At 39.8% G+C, this 13,070-nt stretch overlaps 1 long non-coding RNA gene across 2 annotated transcripts in view; it reads left to right on the top strand.

Annotated features, from left to right (window-relative positions):
- LOC116659999 overlaps positions 1–2,835 on the top strand; it is a 58,949-nt gene extending 56,114 nt beyond the window's left edge. For both annotated transcript variants that reach the window (XR_004315355.1, XR_004315354.1), the window contains one exon: positions 2,735–2,835. This is a non-coding gene — a long non-coding RNA (uncharacterized LOC116659999). The remainder of the gene's footprint in view (positions 1–2,734) is intronic.
- Positions 2,836–13,070: the final 10,235 nt, after the last annotated feature.

Raw genomic sequence — 13,070 nt, 5'->3', positions numbered from 1 at the left:
TAGGGAACACACACACACCCCTCAATCAAATCTGAACCATATTGTTTAAAAAATACATTAAAGGCGGTATAAAATAAAATATGATACAACTAAGGCCAAATCTGTATTCTAGTAACATTAACAAATGGGTCATGCAATTAAAAGCTTAAAACTGGCAGATTTGATGGCAAAACAATGTCTAACTATATGCTGTATACAACAAACATATCTCAAAGAAGGTAACTCCTAACATCCGAAAAATATAAAAGGACAAGCAGTAGCATGCCAGGGAAATGCAGTAAAATTAAGACAACTTATTAGTTCAAATACAAGTTATTAGAAAATTCCTAAATTCTTAATTCCTTTGTTCTTAAATAATTCCTAATTTCTTTACTCCTTTTGCTTAGGAATAAAAGCAATAAATGAAACAAATAATCAGTTTTATTGTCTAAGCTTATTCTAAAATTTTTATAGAAAAAAAATTATAGATTGGGAGAAAATATTTGCAAACTGTGATTCTGACAAAGAACAACCAGTCTAATCAGAAGATGGACAAAAGCCATGAGAGATATTTCACTGAAGAAGGTACACAGATGGCAGGTAAGCACATGAAAAGATGTTCAACGTCATTAACCATGTAAACAAGTGTAAATTAAAATAATATTAAATGTAAATGCAAAGTAATAAAAATTGAAACCACAGCGAGGTAACACTACACACTTACAAGAATGGCTGAAATAAAAAATATTGACAATACCAAATACTGGTAAGATTCATAGCAGCTGAATCCCTCACACACTACTATATGTAAAATAATATAATCACTCTGGAAACCAGTTTAGCAGTTTCTTAAAAATTCTAAACATGCAAGTATCCTAAGACTCACTACTTCTAGGTACTTCCTACAGAGAAAAGAAGACATATTCACTTAAAAACCTGGCCAGGCAGAACCAACAGGAGGAATCCTGCCCCAGAGTGGCCTGGACCAGGAAGCCTCTTTGCCCTGGTGGGCGACTAATTCACCAGACAGGTTGTCTTTAAGCAAATTCCTGTAAACAATTTAAATGCTCATATGTACAGAGACTGGTTTAAAATGGACTACTGTACAATGCTTTAAAATGACTGATGTAGTTTCTTATTTCCTAATGTTATACTCCAAAATATATTAAGTATTAAATATTGAGAATACAAGGTTAAAGTAATTTATATATTATGCTACATGTGTTAAATGACACAAAATGTATACATCGTATATTTGTATGATATATTATACAGATATGTTATAAGTATACATACATATACATGCTTACTTATACATATGTAGACGTGCATTTAAAAAAATAGGAAGAAAGAATACAATATTTTAAATGAATCCCTCTGTTTTTACAACAGTTTAAGTTGAATTTTCTTTTACTTTTAATTGAACACATTCTAATGATAACACTCTGTGGACTGAATACTTTAGGGCAGTTAAGGAAACACTCTGCTCTCTATTTCTCCATATCCAGAGATACCGTTCGTATTTGTTCCTAGTTTGACAGCATAATCTAAGGAACAGAAGTGCCTGAATTTACCTTAATTCCATTAAATGGTTTTGAGCTTGGTTTTGACCAATAACATCAAATCCATTTCCTCTCCTAAATATAAAACCAAGAGATTGTTTCACAAATTTTATTTTAATATCTCTTCTTGAAGCTTAAGAAACTATTAAAAAAAACACTATCTCTAAATTATAGCAGATTTTTAAAATAACCTATAAATCTTTGCATCCTTACATCAACGTGTGGCCAGCATATGATTAGAATTTTTAAGTGGGAAGAAACTTTATCCAATTTACTGTCCCCTATTTTTTACAGTAGAGAGGTAAAATGACTTGCCCAGATAATAAACTTGCCCAGTGAGAAAGATCAAAACTCCTAAATTCAAGTTTAACATACTTTCCATTATACCATACGGCCAAATATCTAATAAAAAAGTGCCAACGTGCCTTCCAAAGAGAAGTGTGGATTCCAAGTCCGTGAAATGTTGATACATTTCAGTCACTTTTGCAAGTGGTCCAGACAACAATTTGTGTGCAGAATCTCCACTCTGACCTGTAAAAAACAAAAGCTGGGGGTTGTCCAAACCAACAACCAACATCAGTATAGGCATTGTTTAATGGGCGAGAACAAATAGCCCATGTTCTCATTAAACAGCTTTTTGTGATGGCTCCAGAGTGTGCTCATAAATGTAATTTACTCTCTGGCTGTCGAGGCCTCCTGACTAATTGTTCCCTGGTCCCTTGATCATCTTGAATCCGCAATGTTGACTAGCTTAAAATACCAGGTGACCCAATTGAGCATCAATATAGGATGCCTATTTTCCAGAACAGTCTTGTAAATCTGGATAGTACATCATTTCCATCAAAAAGATAAAACAGCACAGAGATGTGTCAGGCTCAGAAATAAACACTTGCAACCAGCCATGAGAAAAGAATGACAGAAATCCTAAAATCCACAGCCAAAGTAACCAGATGTTGTACCCTCCAGATTCTGTGGCTTCATTATGAGTCAAGTTCCCTGTGATCTTTCAGATCATGTGCCTCATGTATGCTGTTGCCACACAGATACCCTGGAGATGGAATGACTGGCTCCATCACTGCGACCTTGGATGTGCTACCTACCTCCTCTGTACAGTGTAGTTAATGATAGTTTCTACTCCAGGTAGTTATTTTATTTATGATCTAGCACTCACCTAGTCTGTCTACAATCAACAGGTGCTCAATAAATGAATGCCAACCAGACATCAGGCATTCTGCTCTGCTGGGGCCACTTGGAGATGAATAAAACATGGTCTTGGTCTTGTCATGGATTGGAGGGGAGAAAAAGACAAGGTAAGTACAAGAAAAAAGTTACAGATCAATATGTAATATAAGGACTAAAATTAACTTCTGGTATCAGAAATAAAGATTCAAATTTTTCATTATTATAATAATATTTTCTAATACCTACATGACATTAAGATAATCAACTGAAAACCCGTTAGAAATGATCAGAATTTAGTAAATTAGAAAAAAAGTGCACACACACACAAAAACTTCCTCGTATGTCTACAAAGCCAGTTAGAAAATATGGGGAATTGACCCTATTCATACAGTTTACATCAATGAGCAAGTAAATATTTAATAAATCTAGCAATAATTGTAATAATTGCTCTCATTTATTGAACAGTTATTACCATGTCAGGCACTATGATATGAGCTTTGCCATTTTTACCTCATTTTATACTCACTACTTAAAATAGGTACTATTATTAATCCCATTAAGAAAACTTACACTTTAGAAGGTTAAGTGATGTGCTTAAGTTTACCTTACTAGAAAGTAAATGTGCAGATATAAAAATAAAACTTTGCTGGCTGGCCTAGCCTAAAAGAAAGCCTGAACAAATTGAGTAATATATCTCTGGATGGGAAGGTTCAATATCATAAGATAACAATTTTCCTAATATACATGTACATGTTAAATTCTAAAGCTTATTAAAAAGAATAAATAGAGAAGCCTAATTAGTTCTCAGAGGGTAAAAATGAAGCCACCAGAGGAGAAGCCTCAATCATGAATACTTGGGTGTATAATATCAGCCATCAAAAGCTGTGAAAATGCATTGAATGACTTAGGAAAATATTTATCATACATATTTATGTGAAATAGCAAGATGCAGTATTTTCCATGAGGCATCATCTCTTAACAGGACTGTCTGCTTACAACCTTGCCTCATTCTCAGCCTGTCTCCTTGCAGCTTCCACACCTGCTTCAAAGAGATCATGCCTTTCAGCTCATGGAGGATGATATTGTGAATCTCATTTTTCTATTTTCTGGATTAAATAATTCTCATAGATAGGGTACCTCACAGAGTCTTAAGGATGGTTGTGAGTTTTCCAGACTCAAAACATTTTCTGTAAGCTTTATTGCAGGAGTGTGTGTGTGTGTGTGTGTGTCCAAGATGCTCATTCAGGACTGAGGAGAGCTCTCTGTGTTTGTCAGCAGGCATCGTGGAATGGTTCATCCGGGGCCTTAAGACTGACTGTCCCAGCGCTTATGGCCACACAACTAGATCACCGTGCTAGGTGTGGTCATGTGACTGCATTCTGGCAAGTGGAATGTGAGCGGAAGTAATGTCTGCTCTTTAGCCTGGTCCTTCGAAGTCTTCCTGCTCTTCCCTCTCTGCTGGAGTGAGGTAGACACACGTGGAAGTCGCCTGCTCAAGGAAGGAGGCTGGGTTCCTGACCAGCTGCTGAGAACGGAGGCGCCCACGGATTGGGAACACATGATCTGGACCTGTGGCAAGTGAGAAGCGACCTTCTGTGTGTTAAACCGCAGGTAGGTCACCCTGATACAGCCCTGTAGTAATACAATGAGACAGAGATAATACATTCACCTAGCAAAGCAGCAGTCTGCCCCAGGCAAGGAGAGAGAAATTCTCCCAGTGAGATGGACATTCGAGGGTCCAGAAAGATCCTCTTCAGACTGTTAACCAGCTCAGGTTGTTAGGGAATTAATTCCTAGTCCTAGTAATCAGGTTACTAATATCCTTGTGGACCATGCGGGCTAGTTCCTACTCTGGTTTCTGAAGGAAAGAAGCAAGCCCAGTTTCCTTCAATGAGGGAATGGCATAGTTGATCTCCAAATGCAAAGGACACAGTGGGATGGGACGGAACATCTGCAAGCTGTGGTCAGGGTGACACCTGATCTCCCGGATGCGTTTTCTGCCCCTGCTACCAAGTTGCCTTTGGGCCCAGATTTCTCTGTTTCTCTCTGAAAGCAGGTCAGGCCTCTTTTGGCAGAGGGCAGTGTGTGTGACTTGGTCCCAAATTAGAATGTTTGGGTCATAGAGGTTTCTAGGTTTTTATGTTATGAGCCGGGGCACTGCAGTAAGTGTTTTGCCTGCATTTCCACATTCAGTTCTCACAACTACCCTGGAACGCTGTCCTATTATTGTAAACACAGCCCTACTGTTGTACCTGTTACAACTGAGGATATATTAATCTCATTATTGATGGCCAGCTTCTCAACTAGGGAGAAAAATAACATAATTAGGGAAGAAAATAAAGCAAGAAAAGCTAGTATTCTCTTGGTTGGCCTGGAGAACACCCCAGTGAACAAGAGACGGGGAGACACAGAAGGGGAGAGGAGTTAGAGCATCGATAAAGGAGACCTGCCTTATATCAGAATAAAGGTGGATTTGTATGGTCATTGTTATTGATTTTTTAATCTCTCACGTGGTTTGCCAGCCCATTTCCCTGGTCATGAGGCATCCACTTATGCGTGGGGAGAAAGACTCCTTGTTTATGTACCAAGGGGTAAAGTCAGCTTTTCTCAGCAGTTCCAAAAGCCTACAATTGATTTTATGTCCTGCAGATCATAGGCAAACATATTAAACAGAACAGCGGGCCAGTGGTACCCTTGGATGTGAGTGGAATTCCCTTTCCCAGCACACAGCTGGAGGATGAATTAGAATGCCTGGCTTATCTCTTGTGAGCCCAAGATATTCCCTCCATGGGCACAATAGGCTTGATGTGGGCACCATCTCCATCTTCACTTTTCTTCTTTAATGTGCAGAAGAGATGAAATACATAAGCAGGTAGAGTCCCCAGCCTGCACCGGGGCTCCTCCCATCTCCAACTCACCCCACCGTTTGCTTGTTGAAACTGTAACTCCCAAAGCTCAGTGCCCTCCCAGCAGCCCCTTCTACTTCCTGCCTTTCTATTGGTTAATAAATATACTGGGATACATGATGTAGAGGAAGAATGTTGCCTGTCATATCAGTCAACAGAGGATGTTGTGGCCATCAAGCCATCCACCACTGCAGCCGCGCCCCGAGCTGTGGCCCCTTAGGGCACTCAGGATGGGAAAGAAAAGGACACTGGCCTTAGATAGCTGAGGTGATGGTGATTTTGTCAAAGGATTGATGGCAATGACCCAGACTCTTGCATCTTCCCATACATAGAAAAGCACTAAATTTATTTACTCGAGATACCTGCTTTTATTTAATTAACAGTGGTCTTTTGATATTCTGACCACCTGGTCTTTGTTACGAAACACCTATAGCGCCTGGCTTCTCCCTCACCTCTTTGGACCAGCCCCTCAGAGCTATCTGAGAGGAGTCTCCAAGGCTTGAAGTTCTCAGAAAGTCCACCAAAGAGTTGTACATGTTTTTCGGCCAACAGTGGGAAAGCCTGAAAGTTTTCTGTTGTTGCAGACCTTGGGTCTCATCCCAAAAGTGGAGGGGGAAAAAGATGCTTCCTTAAAGTTCTTCAGGGAAGAAAGTGTGCTTTCCTTCATGTGTGTATCAGCCTCTGTCATGAGCCATATGTCTTTTTTGTCACCACAGACCTTCCACATCCCATAGTGTTTCAGGAGGTGGTCTGATGTGTGTGCATGCATGTGTGTTTGTATGTGTGCGTTGTGATTATGTCTTTTTCTGCTCTCTAAATTGTCAGAAGAATTTCGAGAGAGTTAAGAATGACAAAATCACCATCTGAAACAAGAAACTTAACACTTTTTATTTTGAAAGAGGGCTTAAAATGTGTGATATTTTTCAGCGTGAAGTATGTTAGTGAATTCCAGATCTTTGTAATGTTCCCTAGTTGATGTTTTTGCCCTTTGGTCTGATGCTCTTATATCCTATCTAAATAGGAAAATGGTCCACTATTGCTCGAGTGCCTGTTTCTTTTGGCCCAGATGATCTGGTCTCCTATTGAAAACACTGTGAAACTCTCCAGATACCGTGGTCCTAATGGATAACTTCACATTCAGTGATGGGGTGCATTCTCCTGACAGACTCAGGAGCTCCCTTTCAGGGATGGGGTGAATCAAGGTTAATTTACATTTCTGAACCTGTTGTCTGCATTGTTGTATGCTGACACAATTGAGTTTCTAAGGGACAACCAAAATAATATACGAAAGCACAAACCTAATGCTATTAAAAGCCAGGAGTGGCCATGATTAATTACCACTGAAGCTGAAGGGAAGAGGGGAGGACTCCAGGAATCAGTTTAATTAATCATTTGGTTTAGAATTAATAAAATCCCTCTAAACTCAGTAAGAAAGAAGGATCGACAGGGAATAAATGGTGTTTGCTATTCAGAAAATCGACTGAAGCTCTTAATCTGGGGAACAGCCACGGCATCTTAGAGTCATTTACTTTGATTTTGCTTTATTTTAAAATGTAAACAAAGTTGATACTATTCTTCTGTTTTTGGTGAAATGGATGGCAGTGTAGCCTGGGGGTTTCAAAGTCCTTTGCAAAGAGGTGGGTGTCTCATATCTGCTGAGTGCAACTTACAGGGCGTGCATGGGCTGGCCCTCCCTCCTCTTGCTGTTCACCGTAATTCCACAGAGATAGGCTACATCCAGAGTGTGGGGGTGGAGTAAAAGAGAGAATTTTGTAATTATTCAGTGTATTTGATCCATGGATGTAACCAAAGCAGACAGCTCCAACCCCAAGCTACACATTTCAGCCTGAATGATCTTTTCCCCCAGCTTGCACCCTAGATTAATCAGGTGATTGAAAAACTCTCTCCTTTATTGTGAGATGGTAGAAAAGGGCCCCGGAGATGAACTTTAAGTTTATTAGGGAAATGATGACATATATTTGGGGCAGCTTTTATTTCTCTGGAGTGAACTGAATCAAAGTGAGAACTAGAGCCCGGACCACTGTGCATAGCTCCAGCTGTGCATAATGCAGGGCTGCTCCATCGTCAATAGTGTCTTAATCCAAAATATAAACATAAAAAGAGATACCTCTTGTATCTCTTATAATAATATAATATAATATAATTATATACATATAATAATATAATAGTATAATAATATAATATAATAATAATTGATTGTTACTTACAATCAGTGGATAGTCATTATTTCTCTCCTCTGAGGTCCCCCAAAAGAAAGTTTAGACACTGGTGTAATGAATGCACTCTCCCCCTGCCCAAGACTTCTACCCAAAACTGAAATTTTCAATCCGTTTGTGCTCAGGAAATATCTTTGGAGTTTCACATTCCAGAATGAAAATCTCGTCCATCACCTCACTGCAGATACCACTCAGGTAATCAAACAATGCAATGAACACGAGTGTTTTCAGCATGAGGATTATGCATTAAGCATTATTCGTGGGAGACGTCCTTAAGCAGAACACTCAGAATTAAAAATATCTCCAAGTGGAACAGGAGAGAATACAGAGTAGGCTAACATTTTATATACAGGTCAGTTTCTCATGTCAGCTTGTAAAACAAAAATCACATATGTTGAAAATTACTTGTAATTAAAGTGTCAGGAAAATGGCAGGTCGGAAACTATACCATCTCATGACTCCAACACACCAGCACTGGACAAGTCAGCCCTTTCCTCATTCAGGCACAGATGAAGGAGTTGGCTTTTCTGAGGGATTTGTTGTCTGAGAAGTGTTTACCTCTAAAAATTGGATGCCACTGGATGTGGCTGAACATTTACATCCTATCCCTAACCCTGAGGCAAATGCTTATAGAGTGGGTTATTTTAGCTCCACTATTTAAATTCTTGTTTTCCTCTGTATCTCCTCCTCTCCTCTTTTTTTCCCTCGGCTTTCTATCTTCCTCTGCCAAGTCTGTTTAATTGAATTCATTAAAGTTAAAAGTGCATATGACAACCCGATTAAAACCTGAACCAAAAGCCTTAACCCACACCACACCAAAGAAGATATACAGATGGCAAATAAACATATGAAAAGATGCTCCACATCAAATGCCATCAGGGAAATGAAAATTAAAACGACAACAAGACACCACTATACACCTTTTGAAATGACCAAAATCCAAAACACTGACAACACCGAATAGTGGTGAGGATGTGGAGCAGAGTCAAATCTGATTCGTTGCTGGTGGAAATGCAAAATGGTACAGCCACTTTGGACGTCATTCTGGTGGCTTATAAAACTAAACAAACTCTCACCATATGGTCTAGCAATTTTACTCCTCAGTTTTTATACCCAAAAGAATTGAGTATATCCAACAAAAATCCAAACAAAAATCTGCACTTAGATGTTTATGGAAGTTTTATTCATAATTGCCAACACCTAGAAGCAACCAAGACGTCCTTCAGTAGGTGACTGGAAAAAGAAACTGTAGGACTTCTAGACGGTGGGATATTACTTGGCACTAACAAGTAATGAACTATCAAGTCATGAAAAGACAGAGAGAAACTGTAAATGCATATTACCTCATGAAAGAAGCCAATGTGAAAAGGCTACCTACTGTATGATTCCAACTATACGACATTCTGGAAAAGGCAAATCTATGGAGACAGTAAAGCATTTGGTGGTTTGGGGAAGGGTGGAATGAATAGGTGAAGCACAGAGGATTTCTAGAGCAATGAAACAACTCTGGATGGCACTATAATTATTAATACATGTCATTATACAGTCATCCAAGTCTACAGAATGTACCATGCCAAGGGTGAACCCTAATGTAAACTATGGACTCTGGGTGATAATGATGTGTCAGTGTAGGTTTATCATTTTCAACAAATGTACTACTCTGATGCAGAATGTTAATGATGGAAGAGGTTGTGCGTGAGTAAGGACAAGGGGCATAGGAAATCTCTGTGCCTTCCTGTCAATTTTGCTGTGAACCTAAAGCTGCTCTAAAAAATAAAGGTTATTTTTAAGAAGTAAGTTCATCTTTGATTCCTACTTGCACAAGCATGAAACTCGCTCATGGCTGCATTAGAGCCTCAATTTGATAAATGATTAGATTATATTGGAAAGGTTAGATAATGGTCCTCTCCTGTTCCTCCCACTGCACTTGTTAAATCAGAGAGTAGTTTTGCCATCTTAGCATTTGAGCCAAATCTTTTAGAAATAATAATAATGATGATGATGATGATGAACCGAAGAGGATGATGAAAGAAAGAATAGGAAGAAGAGGAGAAAGAAAGGAGGAAGGAAGGGAGGGAGGAAAGAAGGAAGGAAAGGAAGAAAAAGAAGGAGGAGGAGGTGGAAGAAGAGAAGAACAAAAAGGAGGAGGAGAAAGAAGAGAAAGAGGAGCTAATATTCTGATATTTATGAAACCCTTACCATGTGCCCAGCAGGATGCTCATTGTTCTTGGATTGTAGAAGATCCTACGACAATCATAAAATTTGGTGCAGTATTTATCACCCCCAATTTTAAAATGAGGAAACTGATGCTAAGTAAACTGCCTGAGCTAGTAAGTGATACAACCAGAATTCAAACCCAGACTGTCTGATGTGAGAGCTTGTGCTGTTAGCAGTGATCTCAGTACGTGTCTGAGTCATCCCCGATTCTGTCTTCTCCACTCATTCCTCCCACCACCTTAGTTTCTGTCCGACATCAAGTCATGAAAATTCTGCCTCCTGAAAACTCAGTTCCTCCTGCCACTTTCCCACTAGCAATGCTGGATTCGGCCTCTCAGTTGGCTTTTAACAATTGATATCTGCCTAACTAGCGTCTCTCCTAGCCATTCCTAGTCAGCCTAACTAGATTCTTTTATTTTCCTAGTCTTTGTTTCCTCAAACCATTCTTCCCAGGACCGCCAGAGTGATACTACTGAAAAAAAACAACCCCCAAATCTCCCTTTATTGTTCCCCATATTAAACCTGCTCTGTGAGTCCCCATCCCTGCAGAGATACAGTCAGATTCTTCAAAGGGGCAAACAGAAGCTTCTGTGGTCTTGCTTTAGTCCACCCTTTTAATCTCAGCCTCTTCCACATCCCCACACCTACTCCTGGCTCAGTTATATCAAAGGACTTTCTTCATCCTCTTACATCATTCTCTATTCAGTTCCTTCTGCATAGAACACCTTCCCACCACTCATCTCCAGCTCCTTCTCCTCCTCGAAAACTTTTAGCCATATGTCCGATCTCACCTTGCATGATCACCTCTACTGCGATGTGGTTCCTAGCCATGTCTGTTCTCTCAGAGTTGCTATGCCCAACTCTATGATAGTCCTTAACCTCTTGCGTGATGATTGTTTGAGTGGAAGCCTGAGACTCCAAAGAGTAGTGACTATGTAACATCTACGGCCCCCTACAGTCCAGTCCCCACTCACCCACCTGTGCTTGTAGCCTTACCTCACCACACATAACTGACGTGCCCACCATCTATGCTAAATCCCATACTCTGTAAATACCTCATGATTTATTGCTTCTGTGTAATTAATTGGTCAGGTCATCCCTTCTGTCTGAATAGACTCCCCCTCCCCCAAATCCCGACCCAGCAAACCCGTTCCTATATTTTCCGTTCAAGCCCAAATGTCACCACTTCCTCAGAATTTTCTCCACCCGGAAGTGGTCTCGTCTCCTTGGAACTGCCATAAAGCTGTCTGCTCTTCTGCCTCATCTCCCTGGCACCTGGTGTCAAGCTTCTCAGCGTCCGTGCCTTAGTTCCTCTACTCTAAATAAGTCCTTTGAGCTTCTTATTAGAAATCAAGTCTTAGTCGTCTTTGTTTCACCTTCACCTGCAACATACTCATCCATACTTCCCACCTGCCGCCAGCCCAGCCAGACATGATGAAAGAATGCGTAAATGTTAGTGACTAGCTTTGTTGATCATGGCACTCTCATCCTCATATTTTCCTCTTGCAAAAGAAAGGGCTTATGGCAGCATCAGTGGGCTAAGAAATGGTTAATACTAGAACATGGACTGAAGGATGTCCTTTGGTTGTGCTCCGGGTCTGATTTATATCGAGACTTGGTTCTGTCTGGTCTGAGTGTATTGAACTGAGCATTGATAAAACTCTCGCTGGAGAATTAAGAATCGTTCATATTATCATAGCCAACACATGCTTGTGTTTACTAGTGTCTGTGCCAAGCATTTTGTGTGCATTTGCGGATTCTTTATAGTAATCCAATAAAGTAATACCGCTGCTAATTTTACACCTGAGAAAACTGAATTATGGAGAGGTTATATAACTTATTATGATTGCACAGCTAAGTAGCAGATCTGGAAGTAAAATCTATGTCTTTCTGACTCAAAGCTTAAACTTTTAACCACAATTCTCTTTTCTTTAGAAACTTATTTTTTTGTCTGACATCAGAACCCAGATACCTTACCATGGTAGAAAAAGAAGAGCAGTAATGTCGCATTCTCTGAAGATTTGTTTAAAGCCAAGTTTCTCTACCTTAATAAAATTAGCATTTTGGGCTGCGTAATTATTTGTTGGGGGGGGTCTGAATTGTGCATTTCAGAATTTTTAGCAGTATTCTAGCCTCATCTACTGGATGCCAGTAGTACTCCTGAATGCCCTTCCCACCCCCATTTTTAGCAACGAAAAATATTTCCATGCATTGCCAAATCACCTCTGCTGAGAATCACTTGATTTAAAGGAAGGGAAATCCTCCTTGTTGAGATAGCATATCTTGATCATAACTCAAGGAAAATACTAAATAGAAAGATACTGCAAAAAAAGAAATCTAGGCGAAAACAGTTAACCTCAGCTGAGGAGCCATTAAGCAGAGTTTTCTGAGGTGTTTTCTTTAATGTTCATGACAGTCCAAAAAATGTGATCAGAACCTTGGACAGTGGGGGGAGGGGGTGTGTGGGCAGCTGAGGCAGTAATCTAAATCTTCCCATAAGAGATGACTGAGGAGGCATTGCTAGGGTATTTAGTACACGTGAAGCCACTTCCAGCATTTTTACCCTAACAAAACCTAGTTAGAGAAGTCATTGAGAGTGCTCTCTCAGAGGAATAGCCATCAAGGAGCACTTTTAGAGGAAATAATGTGGAAAAGGAGGGAGGCCACCCTAAATTTACCATGGTAACAGGGTCAGGTGTTTTAATGGATTGCTCACATGTGAATTTCATTTTTTTTTTAAAAATTAGTAATAGGAGAGCTCCCATCCAAGCCTGCTCCAGCCATCACTACAAGGAATGGAGGCATAGTTCTTGGCCTTGGATAAATCTGCTATGGTACCCAGTAAGAGATTACAGCAAACTCATGTCTAAACAAAGGATGAATTAACTGAATTCACTGAAGGATCTTTGTATTTCTAAAAGGGACAAAAGCTGAAAAGCCTAGGCTTTTTAAAATCTTTTAATGTGAGAAACGGAGGCAGTGACTTT

The sequence above is a fragment of the Camelus ferus genome, chromosome 26, assembly GCF_009834535.1.
Source record: "Camelus ferus isolate YT-003-E chromosome 26, BCGSAC_Cfer_1.0, whole genome shotgun sequence".
NCBI classification, from domain to species: domain Eukaryota; kingdom Metazoa; phylum Chordata; class Mammalia; order Artiodactyla; family Camelidae; genus Camelus; species Camelus ferus.
This window is presented reverse-complemented; position numbering and strand designations above follow the sequence as displayed.